Raw genomic sequence first — 17,662 nt, 5'->3', positions numbered from 1 at the left:
CTGGAGCGACTGCTGATGCTGACATCTGGTCCGGACTGAAGGACCTGACAACGATTACGGACATGTCGTCTACTGTCACTGCATATGATTCTCTCAACATTGATAGAATGGTGGAGGATTATATGAGTGACCGCATCCAAGTAGGCACGTCACACAGTCCGTACTTATACTGGCAGGAAAAAGAGGCAATTTGGAGGCCCTTGCACAAACTGGCTTTATTCTACCTAAGTTGCCCTCCCACAAGTGTGTACTCCGAAAGAGTGTTTAGTGCCGCCGCTCACCTTGTCAGCAATCGGCGTACGAGGTTACATCCAGAAAATGTGGAGAAGATGATGTTCATTAAAATGAATTATAATCAATTCCTCCGCGGAGACATTGACCAGCAGCAATTGCCTCCACAAAGTACACAGGGAGCTGAGATGGTGGATTCCAGTGGGGACGAATTGATAATCTGTGAGGAGGGGGATGTACACGGTGATATATCGGAGGGTGATGATGAGGTGGACATCTTGCCTCTGTAGAGCCAGTTTGTGCAAGGAGAGATTAATTGCTTCTTTTTTGGGGGGGGTCCAAACCAACCCGTCATATCAGTCACAGTCGTGTGGCAGACCCTGTCACTGAAATGATGGGTTGGTTAAAGTGTGCATGTCCTGTTTTGTTTATACAACATAAGGGTGGGTGGGAGGGCCCAAGGACAATTCCATCTTGCACCTCTTTTTTCTTTTCTTTTTCTTTGCATCATGTGCTGATTGGGGAGGGTTTTTTGGAAGGGACATCCTGCGTGACACTGCAGTGCCACTCCTAAATGGGCCCGGTGTTTGTGTCGGCCACTAGGGTCGCTAATCTTACTCACACAGTCAGCTACCTCATTGCGCCTCTTTTTTTCTTTGCGTCATGTGCTGTTTGGGGAGGGTTTTTTGGAAGGGACATCCTGCGTGACACTGCAGTGCCACTCCTAGATGGGCCCGGTGTTTGTGTCGGCCACTAGGGTCGCTAATCTTACTCACACAGCTACCTCATTGCGCCTCTTTTTTTCTTTGCGTCATGTGCTGTTTGGGGAGGGTTTTTTGGAAGGGACATCCTGCGTGACACTGCAGTGCCACTCCTAGATGGGCCCGGTGTTTGTGTCGGCCACTAGGGTCGCTAATCTTACTCACACAGCTACCTCATTGCGCCTCTTTTTTTCTTTGCGTCATGTGCTGTTTGGGGAGGGTTTTTTGGAAGGGCCATCCTGCGTGACACTGCAGTGCCACTCCTAGATGGGCCCGGTGTTTGTGTCGGCCACTAGGGTCGCTAATCTTACTCACACAGCTACCTCATTGCGCCTCTTTTTTTCTTTGCGTCATGTGCTGTTTGGGGAGGGTTTTTTGGAAGGGACATCCTGCGTGACACTGCAGTGCCACTCCTAGATGGGCCCGGTGTTTGTGTCGGCCACTAGGGTCGCTTATCTTACTCACACAGCGACCTCGGTGCAAATTTTAGGACTAAAAATAATATTGTGAGGTGTGAGGTATTCAGAATAGACTGAAAATGAGTGTAAATTATGGTTTTTGAGGTTAATAATACTTTGGGATCAAAATGACCCCCAAATTCTATGATTTAAGCTGTTTTTTAGTGTTTTTTGAAAAAAACACCCGAATCCAAAACACACCCGAATCCGACAAAAAAAATTCGGTGAGGTTTTGCCAAAACGCGTTCGAACCCAAAACACGGCCGCGGAACCGAACCCAAAACCAAAACACAAAACCCGAAAAATTTCAGGCGCTCATCTCTACTAGCAACAGTGCCGTAACTAGACATTTTAGCACTGTGTGCAAGAAACGGCATCGGAGCCCCACCCCTGCATGCAAAACAGGGGCAGTGCGCAAAAATACATAGTGGCGTGGCTTCGTGGGGAAGGGGTGTGGCCACAAAATAATACCAATTCATAAAACGGTTCACAGTAGTCTCCATTCTTCAAATGACGCCGCACAGTAGCACCACTACACCAGGTAGAGACCCCTTTACACCTTACAGCGGACAGATTCCTCTTTTTACACATTACGGCAGACAGCGTCCCCTTTTTACACATTACGGCAGACAGCATCCCCTTTTTACACATTACGGCAGACAGCGTCCCCTTTTTACACATTACGGCGGACAGCGTCCCCCTTTTTACACATTACGGCAGACAGCGTGCACTTTTTACACATAACGGCAGACAGCGTCCCCTTTTTACACATAACGGCAGACAGTGTGCCCTTGTTACACATAGCGGCAGACAGCGTACACTTTTTACACATAACGGCAGACAGCGTGCCCTTGTTACACATAGCGGCAGACAGCGTACACTTTTTACACATAACGGCAGACAGCGTCCCCCTTTTTACACATTACGGCAGACAGCGTGCACTTTTTACACATAAAGGCAGACAGCGTCCCCTTTTTACACATTACGGCAGACAGCGTGCCCTTGTTACACATTACAGCAGACAGCGTCCCCCTTTTTACACATTACGGCAGGCAGATTCCCCCTTTTTACACATAGCGGCAGGCAGATTCCCCCTTTTTACACATAGCGGCAGGCAGTCCCCCCTTTTTACACATTGCGGCAGGCAGATTCCCCCTTTTTAGACATTGCGGCAGGCAGTCCCCCGTTTTTACACATTGCGGCAGGCAGTCCCCCGTTTTTACACATTGCGGCAGGCAGTTCTCCATTTTTACACATTGCGGCAGGCAGATTCCTCCTTTTTACACATAGCGGCAGGCAGTCCCCCATTTTTACACATTGCAGCAGGCAGTCCTCCATTTTTACACATTGCAGCAGGCAGTCCCCCATTTTTACACATAGCGGCAGGCAGTCCCAACAAAGAAAGAAAGAGACAGAAAGAAAGAATTATACTTACCCTCTCCGCTGGCTCAGGCTCCTCGGTGCAGCGTCAGACGATTCCCGGGCTGGAGAGAAGGAGGAGGAGGGAGGTGGAGGAGGGAGCCGCAGCAGCGCTGTTATTGGTGGAGGCGCTGCTGCTGCTGCCCCTCTGCTTCACAATAGGCTGTTCTCGGAAGACAGCCTATAGTGAAGCAGAGGGGCAGCAGCAGCAGCGCCTCCACCAGTAGTAAAGCACTGCTCCGGCACCCTCCTTCGGCTCCCTCCTCCTCCTCCCCCGTACCGCTGCTCCTCTCCTCTCTCCGGGCAGCTGTGCGCTGCGGGCAGCGGTTGCCCGCAGCGCACAGCGGCATGTAATGAGTCAGTTTGACTCATTACATGCTTTGGGCCCCTGGACAGAGGCGGGCCCCAGTGCAACGCACTGGTTGCACTGGCGGTAGTCCCGCCTCTGAACTGAAGGGATTTAGCCCAGCTGCTTGGAGATGAAGGAACAACCCATAACTTCAGTGAGACATGGCTGAGGTCAGTACGCAGACCATCCAATGGAAGACAATCATCAGGTAGAGGAAGAGCAGAACAATCATCCACAAGAGAAAGAGCTGGACCATCATCAGGAAGAGCTGCACCACAATCGGGAATAGGAAGAGCTGCACCATCATCAGAAAGAGGGGGTGCTGGACCAACATTGGGAAGTAGCAGATATGAGCCCAGTGCCAGTGAAAATCGAGCTGCTGCACTGAGGGGGTCATTCAGGCCTGATCGTAGCAGCAAATTTGTTAGCAGTTGGGCAAAACCATGGCCCTCATTCCGAGTTGATCGCTCGGTATTTTTCATCGCATCGCAGTGAAATTCCGCTTAGTATGCATGCGCAATATTCGCACTGCGACTGCGCCAAGTAATTTTACAATGGAGATAGTATTTTTACTCACGGCTTTTTCATCGCTCCGGCGATCGTAATGTGATTGACAGGAAATGGGTGTTACTGGGCGGAAACAGGCCGTTTTATGGGCGTGCGGGAAAAAACGCTACCGTTTCCGGAAAAAACGCAGGAGTGGCCGGGGAAACGGGGGAGTGTCTGGGCGAATGCTGGGTGTGTTTGTGACGTCAAAACAGGAACGACAAGCACTGAACTGATCGCACAGGCAGAGTAAGTCTGAAGCTACTCTGAAACTGCTAAGTAGTTAGTAATCGCAATATTGCGAATACATCGGTCGCAATTTTAAGAAGCTAAGATTCACTCCCAGTAGGCGGCGGCTTAGCGTGTGTAACTCTGCTAAAATCGCCTTGCGAGCGATCAACTCGGAATGAGGGCCCATGTGCAGTGCAGGTAGAGCAGATATAACATGTGCAGAGAGAGTTAGATTTGGGTGGGTTACATTGTTTCTGTGCAGGGTAAATACTGGCTGCTTTATTTTTACACTGCAATTTAGTTTTCAGTTTGAACACACCCCACCCAAATGTAACTATCTCTGCACATGTTACATCTGCCCCACCTGCAGTGCACATGGTTTTGCCCAACTGATAACAAATTTGCTGCTGCGATCAACTCTGAATTAGGCCCAGAGGGAAGAACTCCTGAGGCTGGAGAACATTCTGAGGCCCATTCTGCCCAGTATTCCCACCTACAGCAGACGCACTGTTGCAGAAGGAGATGAAGTACTGCACTATCTGCATGTCTGACATTGAAGTTGGAATGGAAATGGCTGTATCATACTGCCACGATACCTTCCATGTTTCTTGCCTGACGCAATGGCTACAGATGAACAGTTTTATTAAGCCTAATCCCACGCGGCAAAATGACATGATTTGCAGGTCAATCGGAGGGGGCAGAGCCAACATACAATTATTCCATTAAAATTGTGTCAATTTGGCCCCTCCCCCTCCTGATTGACCCACGAATCATGGCATTTTGCCGTGAGGGGTAGGGGCATAACGATGGTGCCTATCTACAACATGGTTGCAGCTGCAAAGCAGGGGAGAGTGAGTGAATGTGTATGTATATATGGACGTATGTGTGTGTAATCATGTACAGTATGCAGGCATGGCCAACCTGTGGCTCTCCAGCTGTTGGAAAACTACACATCCCAGCATGCCCTGCCACAGATTAAGCATTCCATAATAGCAAAACTGTGGCAAAGCATGCTGGGAATTGTAGTTTCACAGCAGACAGCCACAGGTTGGCCAGTCCAGATGTATGTGTGACTCTGTGTGTAAGATATGTGTGACTTATACATATGTGTGGGTTTGTTTTTTATTTAAAGAAAATTGTATTGGACATACCTTTAAATGTTCTTAACTAATAATAAAAAAAAACAAAAAAGACAATTTCCGAGCAGTTTTTAGAAAAAATATTAATCAGTTAAGTGGTTAATAAACTAATAATTGACAGAAATAACCATTTTTCAGTGACCTGAAATTACTTTACAGACATGGAAGTAGGAAGACACAAAATATTGGAGGTCATTCCGAGTTGTTCGCTCGCAAGCGGATTTTAGCAGATTTGCTCATGCTAAGCCGCCGCCTACTGGGAGTGAATCTTAGCATCTTAAAATTGCGACCGATGTATTCGCAATATTGCGATTACACACCTCGTAGCAGTTTCTGAGTAGCTCCAGACTTACTCGGCATCTGCGATCAGTTCAGTGCTTGTCGTTCCTGGTTTGACGTCACAAACACACCCAGCGTTCGCCCAGACACTCCCCCGTTTCTCCAGCCACTCCTGCGTTTTTTCCGGAAACGGTAGCGTTTTTTCCCACACGCCCATAAAACGGCCTGTTTCCGCCCAGTAACACCCATTTCCTGTCAATCACATTACGATTGCCAGACCGATGAAAAAGCCGTGAGTAAAATTCCTAACTGCATAGCAAATTTACTTGGCGCAGTCACAGTGCGGACATTGCGCATGCGCATTAAGCGGAAAATCGCTGCGATGCGAAGATTTTTACCGAGCGAACAACTCGGAATGACCTCCATTGTGTACCCAAAAGCCTTGGAATAGCAACATTGATACACTGATAACAGAAGGAAAACCCATCTCGCAATGTAACAGTGATTATAAAACTGAACAGAAATGAAAATGAGGGATTAGGGCTACTGGCGGTACCACCAAAACGACATTAGGCAGCCACCTCATGGGTGTGGTGGAAGAGCTGCTAAGCTGCTAAGTATTTGTAATATGTTGACAGTTACATCCAACTCATTGATCATATATATATATATGCTACATTACTGCGCCCGGTGCCTTCCACATAACAGCCAACGGAGAACGAAAATGGTCAATGCGCTACGTCCCTCCACCTTCAATAGGGTAGGTAATATTTTCTTTGATCTGTCGACAAGCGCACACAAAATCCACAAGCGAACCTGTGGATGGCTGCTCAGTCCTCAAAAAGGCCACTAGGTTCAGTGGCTGGGAAATCTGGAAAAAAAGAGGAAGAGGACAAGTGCCTGATGGTGCAGTAATTTTCACACTTGGCTTAGTGACGTGACAACACTCATAAAGCAGTGGCGTGCGGTGAGGTCAGTGGCTGGTGAGGCACTGCAGCCATAATGTTCGCTGAGTCCTGCGGATGACCCTTACCCATTGGAATTTCTATAATGGGTACAGGGGGGCCCCACACCGAACCCATACATTATATTTCCACCAGTGGCCCGGAGGCAAGATAAATGTTGGTAGCCCCCCCCCCCCCCCAATAGCCTGTGGGCATCTGTGAATCTTCATTGTTTGTTCTTCATTGCCTACTTGAAAAAACAGTCAGAAGTTTCCAAAAATGTACTGTACACACCACTTTCACTTACAAACACACACCCTTTATTTACAAACGCGCGCGCGCGCACACACACACACCTTTTTAAAAACGCACACACACCTCTTATTTAAAAACACACACGTGCACCCCTCTTTTATTTAAAAACACACACCTCTTATTTACAAACACACACACACCTCTTTCACTTAAAACACAAACACAGGCTGCTGCCAACATTTATTAAAGATGCCCCCCGGCACCCGTACCTGTAGCTATTGGAGCTGAGGAGAGTGCTTCACCCGGCCAGCTCTCAATAAAGCCTGGGAAAAGCCTGTGCGCTGTAGCTCCCCCTAGATTCAGCTTCTTGCAAGCTGTCTCTGTGGATACCAAGAGGTAGTTGCTGTGTCACTGACACAACTCCTCCGTCTCAAAAAAGCAGGAAACACCCCGCTCTGCCTGCACTGTAATTCGGCTCCTCAGGGTCGCGGATGGACAATGCATGACCATAGGTGTGTGCATCACATTTCATTAGGGGGTGCACTGTTGGAGGGGTGTATCTAGCATCACATATTGACATTCCTTTCTATTCCATATGCACCTTACCTATATGGTGGTTTCTCACAACGGGGAACCTCTGAAGAAATGAATTCTCTCTGGGAAGACGGTATCTTCAGTCTGCATTCACTATTCATGTAGATATCACATAGTCCGGAAGATGCCTGTTAGTGTAGGAATATAACTAAGGTCATCATCATACAAGAGGTTCAACCAGACTTGTGTCACCTCCTGTACTGTGTCTCTCAGCCACACCACCTTCTCCCCGCAACATCTATCAGCCACACCACCATCTCCCCCTGCGTCTCTCAGCCACACCATCATCTCTCCCCAACATCTATCAGCCACACCACCATCTCCCCCTGCGTCTCTCAGCCACACCGTCATCTCTCCCCAACATCTATCAGCCACAGCATCATCTCCCCCTGCGTCTCTCAGCCACACCATCATCTTCCCCTGTGTCTTTCAGCCATATCATCTCTTCTCTTCACCCACTCCCCAATTGTAACAGCACGTCGCCTCCTCTGCCCTTATGCCAGCCTCCTCTCATACTCCTGATGCCAGCAGCATACTCATGTCAATGTCCTCTCCTTTAATGCACCCCTCATATCAGCCCCACCCCCTACGCTTAAGCCAGCTCATGCCAAAGTTTTCCTCCTGCCAGTCCAGTAAGTCAGCCACTGCCACCCTCAGCTGCAAGCCAGCAGACCAGTCACTCACTCCCCTCCCCTCACTCTCCTGGCCCCTCTCAGCCTCAGTGTGTAATGCAATAAATAAAATAGCGCTGAAGCTGGGATTTGTGTGTTTGAACAGCCCTGAAAAAATAGAATAGTAATAACAATGTGAGGCAGGGTGCTTGCTATAATGTATCTATGTAGTTGTTAGGGTCTCCTGCCCTGTGCTGCCACGTCGTCATGGCAACCGGGAGACAAGTGCTAGTGGAGTAACCTGAGCGCAGCTGATACTCCGGTTCGGGTCTTTTGCTGTGCAGTGGTTATAGGCTCTGTGCACGGCAGGGGATCCGGTGCTGGTTTTTGTGCTCACAGTCTGTGAGGTCTGAGTGGGGCGTGGACAGCACCTGCTTTATAAGGCCTCTTTTCAGGGTAAGCAGATGCTGCTGAATCTTTGTTGGTTAGTCAGTTCATGAACGTTAGCCAGTACTGTGTAGCTTTGTATTTGTTTGTTGCTTACTGCAAATAGGCCTGGGAATTTGGTATTACACTCTGCCAATCCAGACCTAGCAGTAAGACTGGAGTCAGTCGTTTAGCTTGCTGGGGTTCTGTTACTACTCTGTGAACTTAGCAAGTTTGCGGCTGTATTCTAAGACTTGCCTGTCTAATCCTGTCTCACTGTGCTAGGTGTCAGGGGTCAGTTTAGTGGCAGTAAGCTAAAACCTGTGCACTGCAAGTGAGAATTAGGATTGTGGAGATTCTCCTTGTGTCTATCATTCCATCTCTGACCAAGGAGTTTACTGCCACACCCGTTGGTAACCCTTTAGGGTTTTGCTGTTGCCCTTAGCAACAGCATTTCGGGTACTCTACGTATTAAAACACAACATCTTGCTTTTTCCATCTTAGCAGTTCTAATACAAGGGAGATACCCAGTTCCTTAGCCTCTGGGCTTCTCTGTTCACTTTGTGTGTATTTTGTTACCCTATCACCTTCTGTGTACGTTATGTCATATCCCCCAGTTTGTCTGTGAGTCCATCTGTTTTGCATAACAGTTCAAACACCAGTACATTCCTGCAGACACTGGAGTGCATAACAGTTCTGACACCAGTACTTTCCTGCTGGCACTGGTGTGCATAACATATTCAGCAGCCTAATACTCCTGTTGAAATTTTGTGGGAATATGGAGCATACCCCTCAAAATATGTTGCAACAGGTGGTCGATCAGGTGCAGGTCCTGACTCGACAATTTAATGATTTGTCCATTAAAATGCACACCTCCCAGGCTGCTGGCGGAGCTCCCGCAGCAGCAGCACCTGCAGGGGTTAAGGAGCCGAAAGTAAATCTCCCGGATCGTTTTTCTGGAGATCGCTCGCAGTTCTTTTGTTTCAAGGAGAGCTGCAAGCTATACTTCCGGCTTAGGCCTCAGTCTTCTGGGTCGGAGATTCAGCGGGTGGGCATAGTGATTTCCTTGCTACAAGGAGACCCACAGGTCTGGGCATATGGGTTGCAGCCTGACTGTCCGTCGCTTAAAAGTGTTGATGCTTTTTTTACGGCACTGGGCATGTTGTATGATGACCCTGACAAGACGGCCTCAGCCGAGGCTCAGATTTCGATCCTTAAGCAAGGGCGAAGGCCAGTTGAGGTTTACTGTACGGAGTTTCGGAGGTTGGCCCATGATACCCAGTGGAATGACCCAGCCCTGAGACACCAGTACCGAAGAGGTCTTTCTAACCAGATAAAGGACCAACTGGTACAATATCCCTTGCCTGATAGCTTGGATCAGTTCATGCAGTTATCCATCCGGGTGGATAGACGGCTGAGAGAGTGTAGGCTTGAAAGGGAGACTGAGATTTCCTTCCTTCCCAAGGGAACCTCAGACTCTGAGGAATTTTCTGAGGAGCCTATGCAGATTGGGGCTACCCGCCTCTCCTCGCGTGAGAAGACGCGGAGGAGACAGCAGGGGTTGTGTTTGTACTGTGGGAATAAAGGTCATGTGGTAGTATCATGCCCAGAAAAGCCGGAAAACTACAGGGCCTGAGGGTGATGGGAAATATCCTGTCAGGCCAGAAGTCAGAATTTCCCAAGAAGACTTTTATCATTCCGGTGACCTTGAAGATCCTCGGTCAAACTGTCAAGACTGAGGCCTTTGTGGACAGTGGGGCCGACGGGGTTTTTATGGACCGCCAATTCGCCCTGAAACACTCTGTTCCCTTAGTACCCTTGGCATCGGAAATTGAGATTTGTGGGTTAAACGGGGAACCATTATCCCAAGGTAAAATTACCTCTTGCACTAGCCAGATTTCTTTGTTTATTGGAGCCACACACTCTGAAAAATTGTCCTTTTATGTGACTGTCTGTACTTTTGCCCCATTGGTGTTGGGGTTACCCTGGTTAAGGGCCCACAATCCTCAATTTGACTGGGTCTCTGGGGAGATTCTTAGTTGGGGTACTGATTGTTTCAGGAGTTGCTTGAGCCTTCCAGTCAGGCTCTCGCAGCTAAGTTTGCCAGGATTGCCAGGGTGTTATGCAGATTTTGCGGACGTGTTCTCCAAAAAAGTTGCAGAGGTACTACCTCCCCATCGCCCCTATGACTGTGCCATTGATTTGTTGCCAAATGCTAAGCTTCCCAAGAGCAGGTTGTACTCCCTGTCACGTCCTGAGACTCAGGCTATGGCAGAGTACATTCAGGAGAACTTGGCTAAGGGATTTATCAGACCTTCACAGTCTCCAGTTGGGTCGGGGTTCTTCTTCGTGGGTAAAAAGGACGGTTCGTTGCGACCCTGCATCGACTTCAGGGAATTGAACCGTATCACGATTAAAAACTCATACCCACTGCCTCTCATTTCGGTCTTGTTTGACCAGCTTCGTACTGCCACCATTTTTTCTAAGATTGACCTACGCGGTGCGTACAATCTAATCCGAATAAGAGAGGGGGATGAATGGAAGACTGCCTTTAATACCCACTCAGGGCATTATGAATATTTGGTGATGCCTTTTGGGCTCTGTAATGCCCCGGCAGTCTTCCAGGATTTCATGAATGATGTGCTCAGGGAATATTTGGATAGATTCTTAGTTGTATACTTAGATGACATCCTAATCTTCTCCCATTCCCTGGAGGAACATCGGAAGCATGTACGCTTAGTCCTCCAGAAACTCAGAGACCACCGGCTTGGGGCGAAGCTGGAGAAGTGCGAATTTGAAGTTCAGCAAATCGCATTTCTAGGATATATTATCTCCCCAGAAGGTTTCCAAATGGAGGGTTCCAAGGTACAGGCAGTCCTGGATCGGGTGCAGCCCACTAGTTTGAAGGCGCTTCAGCGTTTCCTGGGCTTTGCGAATTTTTATAGACGATTTATCGCTGGATTTTCGTCTATAGTGGCGCCCTTGGTGGCACTCACTAAGAAAGGGGCGGATGTTGCTCACTGGTCTTGTGAGGCTAAAGCGGCTTTTGCCCGTCTCAAAAGGGCATTTGTTTCGGCCAAGGTGCTGCGACACCCAGATCCAGAGCGTCCTTTTGTGGTGGAGGTGGATGCCTCTGAGATGGGTATTGGGGCAGTGCTTTCTCAGATGGGAGTGTCTGATAATCGCCTTCATCCCTGTGCTTACTTTTCCCGTAAATTTTCGCCTGCCGAGATGAATTATGACGTGGGTAACCGGGAATTGTTGGCTATTAAGGATGCACTCGAGGAGTGGAGACACTGGCTTGAGGGGGCTAAGTTTGTGGTCTCAATTCTCACTGACCATAAGAATCTGGCATATTTAGAGTCAGCGAAGCGTCTCAATGCCAGGCAGGCACGATGGGCTTTGTTTTTTGCTCGCTTTAATTTTTTGATAACATATCGCCCTGGGTCAAAAAACATCAAGGCTGATGCGCTCTCGCGGAGTTTTGCTCCAATCCAGGAGACCACCGAGGAGCCGTTGCCCATTGTTTCCCCATCATGTATTAAAGTGGGCATTACCCAGGACCTCTTATCATTAGTCCTTAGAGCACAGGAGCAGGCTCCTCCAGACCTTCCGGTAGGTCTTTTGTTTGTGCCTCCTAGGTTAAGACAGCGAGTGTTCCTGGAATTCCATGCCAAGAAGTCGGCAGGTCACCCGGGTATTGCCAGAACTCGGGAGTTGCTATCTAGGGCGGTGTGGTGGCCCTCGGTGGCTAAGGATGTGGATCAGTGGGTTCGGGCATGTGACATCTGTGCCCGAAATAAGACTCCTAGAGGGGTTCCTGTTGGCCCATTACATCCACTCTCTATCCCATCTAAGCCATGGACCCACATTTCAATGGATTTTGTGGTGGACTTGCCCAAATCCTCGGGGATGACAGCCATCTGGGTTGTCGTTGACAGGTTTTCGAAGATGGCGCACTTCGTTCCACTGGTTGGGCTGCCATCAGCCAGACGCCTGTCTGAATTATTTATGCTGCATGTTGTGCGTCTCCACGGGTTGCCACTTGATGTGGTCTCTGACCGCGGATCCCAGTTTGTGGCCAAATTCTGGAGGGCATTTTGTTCCGATCTCCAGATTTCTGTCAGCTTGTCGTCAGGCTACCATCCGCAGTCTAATGGGCAGACTGAAAGGGTGAACCAGTCCTTGGAGCAGTTCCTCAGGTGTTATGTCTCCAAGTGTCAGACTGACTGGGTTGCTCATCTGTCCATGGCGGAGTTTGCCTATAACAACGCGGCTCACTCTGCTACAGGGATCTCTCCCTTCCTTTGTGTGTATGGGCATCATCCTAAGGCCAATTCTTTTGACCCCCTGGACTCCACGCCTGGTGGTTCCTCTGTGGTTTCGGTCCTTAGAGGTATTTGGCGGAAAGTGAAGAAAGCCCTTGTGTCTGTGTCATTAGTGACCAAAAGGGTTTTTGATAAGCGGAAAAGACCCTGCAGCTTCAAATTAGGAGACTTCGTCTGGTTGTCTACCAAGAATTTGAAGTTGAGACAGCCATCTCATAAGTTAGGGCCCCGGTTCATCGGCCCTTATAAGATCACCAGGGTTATCAATCCGGTGGCATTTCAGTTAGATCTGCCCCGTTCTTTGGGTATCAATAAAACATTTCATTGTTCCCTTTTAAAACGGGCGATTAGTAATCCTTCTACCAGTGGAAGACCTTCCCCTCTTCTGATACGTGGCCAGAGGGAGTTTGTTGTTGAAAGGATTCTTGACTCCAAGGTGGTTCGGGGTCGGCTGTCATTTTTGGTGCACTGGAAGGGGTATGGCCCGGAGGAGCGGTCGTGGGTGCGCAGTTGTGATCTTCATGCCCCCAGACTGATACGCTCTTTCTTCTCGCAGTTCCCCGATAAACCCGGTGGTAGGGGTTCTTTGACCCCTCGTCAGAGGGGGGGTACTGTTAGGGTCTCCTGCCCTGTGCTGCCACGTCATCATGGCAACCGGGAGACAAGTGCTAGTGGAGTAACCTGAGCGCAGCTGATACTCCGGTTCGGGTCTTTTGCTGTGCAGTGGTTATAGGCTCTGTGCACGGCAGGGGATCCGGTGCTGGTTTTTGTGCTCACAGTCTGTGAGGTCTGAGTGGGGCGTGGACAGCACCTGCTTTATAAGGCCTCTTTTCAGGGTAAGCAGATGCTGCTGAATCTTTGTTGGTTAGTCAGTTCATGAACGTTAGCCAGTACTGTGTAGCTTTGTATTTGTTTGTTGCTTACTGCAAATAGGCCTGGGAATTTGGTATTACACTCTGCCAATCCAGACCTAGCAGTAAGACTGGAGTCAGTCGTTTAGCTTGCTGGGGTTCTGTTACTACTCTGTGAACTTAGCAAGTTTGCGGCTGTATTCTAAGACTTGCCTGTCTAATCCTGTCTCACTGTGCTAGGTGTCAGGGGTCAGTTTAGTGGCAGTAAGCTAAAACCTGTGCACTGCAAGTGAGAATTAGGATTGTGGAGATTCTCCTTGTGTCTATCATTCCATCTCTGACCAAGGAGTTTACTGCCACACCCGTTGGTAACCCTTTAGGGTTTTGCTGTTGCCCTTAGCAACAGCATTTCGGGTACTCTACGTATTAAAACACAACATCTTGCTTTTTCCATCTTAGCAGTTCTAATACAAGGGAGATACCCAGTTCCTTAGCCTCTGGGCTTCTCTGTTCACTTTGTGTGTATTTTGTTACCCTATCACCTTCTGTGTACGTTATGTCATATCCCCCAGTTTGTCTGTGAGTCCATCTGTTTTGCATAACAGTTCAAACACCAGTACATTCCTGCAGACACTGGAGTGCATAACAGTTCTGACACCAGTACTTTCCTGCTGGCACTGGTGTGCATAACAGTAGTATGTGTTTGTAACAATTGTTGCTTTATTGTTGCTAACTGTAGCAGTGCAATACCTGTGAAGAAAAATTGGTTTAATTTAATGTAAACAGCCCTGGGGGACGCTGGTGTCTCTCCGTGAGTCTAGGTTCCCCGCTCCGTGAAGCCGCTTTACTCCGGCCGCGTCTCCTGTGCGCCGTGCTGCGCCCTGGGGCTGCTTGAGATCCCAGCTTGTGTGTCGGCTTTTACAGTGTACTCTATATGAAAGAGTACACTTGGGCTGACACTCTCTTTGGAGGTGCTAGCCTCATGGAGAGACACCAGCGTCCCCCCGTTAGCGTGTACAAGGAGACGCGGCTGGAGTGAAGCGGCACCACGGAGCGTGGAACCTAGCCATACGGAGAAACACCAGCGTCCCCCGTCAGCATGGAAAAGGTTGGTAGATTAAGGACAGTTAGGGCTTTAATACATCTTGCCTAACATCCTCATCTCTCCTATATGGCAAACAATGGAACCCTGATTTAAAACCAAGGACTGTCAACATACAAAAGGGCTGTATTAAACTAACCCATTTTTCTTTACAGGTATTGCTACAATTAGCAACAATAAAGCAACAATTGTTACAAACACAAGTAATGACAAGAACTATTTAACCCAATGCATTTATATAATGAAGTTAAAAAATAAATAAATAAATAAATAGGTTTTGCTCAAATAAAAATTTGACAAATACAAAATAAAATACAAGAAGTACAAAATATTGAGATAAAACTATTTGTTAATCAAATAAAGTGGTGTGAAATTATGTCTAGCATCTCAATTATTGCCTAAACACCTGAACTAAAGCAGTACAGAAAACGCAGGATAATAGCGCCTGTCCGGTCTGGACACTGCGTGCATGGCATGGATGTTGGCACTGTACCCACCTGCCTTGCTTGGTGATGATCATCTCAGTCTGATGCCTGTGAAACTTCAGCCAGAGTGGCCTGCTACACAAGTAGACCTGAGCCTTGCCCGGGACTAGCCCAGGCTGCGCGGTGGAGAACTGAAAGTAGGGTGCCCCTTGGTAGGACTGCCCGTACTGCTGTGTGTATGGGTAGCCGGTGCCAGGGTATCCTTGTGGGGATGAGTTGCCCAGGAGGCTGTTGTAAGCTCCATTGGTGATGACTGGGTGGTGAGCCATGTACCGCCTGGGGCTCCCGATGGAAAATGCTGGGAGGTCCATGCTGGCTTGGGTAGGGGAACATAGTAGTTGCAGGAGCTGCAGACTGGGACAACCTGGGCTGAGGAGGGAGGAGATAGCGATCTGCTGCAGAGCCATCAAAATTATGACGAATCTCAGACACCCCATCCAAGGCAGGAGACAGCTTACCCCTCTGGCCGTCCCCTGGTGCGTCCTTGGAGTCAGGGAACCTGTCTGGATCTGACTGATTCGTCATCCCCCTGGTAGGTTTTTTCAAAGGTGAACTTCTCTCTAGGCTGTTAGCAGTGGAGATAATGGGATGCTCATGCAAAGCCAGCTCAGATGTGCCTGCATGTGGGTAGCTGCTGCTTACACTGAGGAATTTCTTGGAAAGCATGATAGAGGGAGAGATGCAATGCTCCAGCTGCACATCTAGCACCCAACTAACCCCTCAGCCCCCTGTTATTGGAAAGCACTCACATAAAGCTCACATGTAGGGGGGACAATTAATGTCTTAGTAAGTCTAGAACACTTGGTGCTTCCTCACAGAGATTTGATCCACTTTTTTTTTTCCCTTGGGAGCACAGATTGGACAATTGACTCCATGCAGCAACAAGACAACATTCACTTTTGATCCTGCTGCATGGGGAACTCATGAAACAACTCCTGCCATTGGTTAACTGCTGACAGTAATTTAATTAGATAGGCATTAATTAGGATGATCACCTGGCTCCTGGTCCTGGTCGCTGGGATGGCAAATTGAGGGGGGATTGTGTGTGTGCGTGTGCCCGGACTCACTGTCACTACTCACCTTACAGGTGCGGCGTCCTCCCGGTGGCGTGGCCTGCTCGGTGTCTGGGTCGCTGTAACGCCGGCGTCCTCATGGCAGTGGCTGGCCTGTCAGGGGGAGTCCCACGACTGCAGTTACCTCTGGCCGGCGACTGCTGGGCTGTGTTGTCCCTCGTCTGCGCAGGGTGTCCGCCTCCCAGTCTGGCGCTGGTGGATGTCAGGAAGGAGGGGGAGTTCGGCATCCGCGTGGTGGCAGCTGGGCTCTTCTTTACAGCACAGCGTCAAGCAGCAGGGAGCAGCAGCAGCAGCAGCAGCAGGGAGCCAGCCATGACAACAGAGGGGGGCGGAGCTGGGCTGCCTGTATAGCAGCCTAGGGGAGGACAGACAAGGAGACTAACGCCGGTGGCCAGCAGCCTTTCCTGGGGCGGGGGCAGGTACAGAAAATAGAAATTAAAATAAAACAAAATCTAATAAATAATAGGAGACGGAGAGCGATACAATGGAGGAGAGGTGCCCCTGCAGAACAGAAGCCCAGCGGCAGCCAACTCCTCCGTCTCTGGGAGTTCCGCCTCTGGCTGAAAGCACTCCCCTTTCTCAAAGCGGCACTACTATTAGGTGCCGCTTGTGCTGATTTTTTTAATGGGCTTTCACTGCCCAATGCTAGGCCCCGCCCCCCGCTTCCGGCCCTGTAACAGTGACAGGGGGAGGCACCGAGAGTGGTGCCTCTGCACACTTTTACCACTGCTTTTACAGGGTAAAACTGATTAAAATAATATGAAGGCTAAAGGAGATACTTATGACACAGAATATGTGTCATAAATATCTTCTTTGTATTATTTTAATCATTAATTTCAGGGGAGGTACTGCCTCCCCTGACTGCACGTCCCTGTCATAAAGGTAATCTGCGTACCAGATGAGGGATTTTCTATCATGCACATCAAACACTGTTGCTCTGATCTTCAGTCTGTTGCTCACAACATAGGGGGTCTATAAACAGAAAACATAAAAAACACCTCTCATGGCGCAGTACTGTTGTATCGGTTTGAAGGATATTCAGCACCTCTGTAGGTAATATGCGTACCAGAAGGTTGGAATAGATCAACAAATCACAAGGAGTCTTTATCCTCCAATTTGTAGCAATATAGTGGATTTTTTGTTGTCGACCTGGAGTCCGGATACCATAGGAGCTATTCTGAGCTGGCCACATGGTCATCAGAGCTTTTCTTCCCCCTATGCTGCAGATACTTTGTCATATGTGCCTTTTACGTCATTCTGTATATCTCTTAGCCTGTGTGCCATGTTCTAGGGAAAGGGGGGATTGGGAGGGAAGGGGGGGGGGGGGGGGGATGGCTGTCTGGAAACACTCAGTGAATGCCTCACCAATGGCTATACTTGGGATTTGGTTGTTTATGTGTTTTTAACTGTAGCTATGGAGCATTGGTGCATATAGTACTGTTTTATTTAAGTATTTTGTGTTTATTTTAAGTCCTTGTGCATTCATTAAGGTATACTGTATTTTGATGTAATGTGACATGTCTGCAGGTAATAAAATGTGTTCCTCTTGAAATGTGACACCAAATGATTGCACCCAAAAC

General features: G+C 48.7%; 1 long non-coding RNA gene across 1 annotated transcript in view; it reads right to left on the bottom strand.

Moving 5' to 3' along the window:
• Positions 1–5,280: 5,280 nt before the first annotated feature.
• LOC134935160 (uncharacterized) overlaps positions 5,281–17,662 on the bottom strand; it is a 131,216-nt gene continuing 118,834 nt past the window's right edge. Inside the window, exons 3-4 of the long non-coding RNA XR_010179950.1 lie at positions 7,219–7,334; positions 5,281–6,284 (exon numbers count right to left, since the gene is read on the bottom strand). This is a non-coding gene — a long non-coding RNA (uncharacterized LOC134935160). The remainder of the gene's footprint in view (positions 6,285–7,218; positions 7,335–17,662) is intronic.

The sequence above is a fragment of the Pseudophryne corroboree genome, chromosome 6, assembly GCF_028390025.1.
Source record: "Pseudophryne corroboree isolate aPseCor3 chromosome 6, aPseCor3.hap2, whole genome shotgun sequence".
NCBI classification, from domain to species: domain Eukaryota; kingdom Metazoa; phylum Chordata; class Amphibia; order Anura; family Myobatrachidae; genus Pseudophryne; species Pseudophryne corroboree.
The sequence above is the reverse complement of the archived record's forward strand: the minus strand, read 5'-3'. Positions and strand labels throughout refer to the sequence as shown.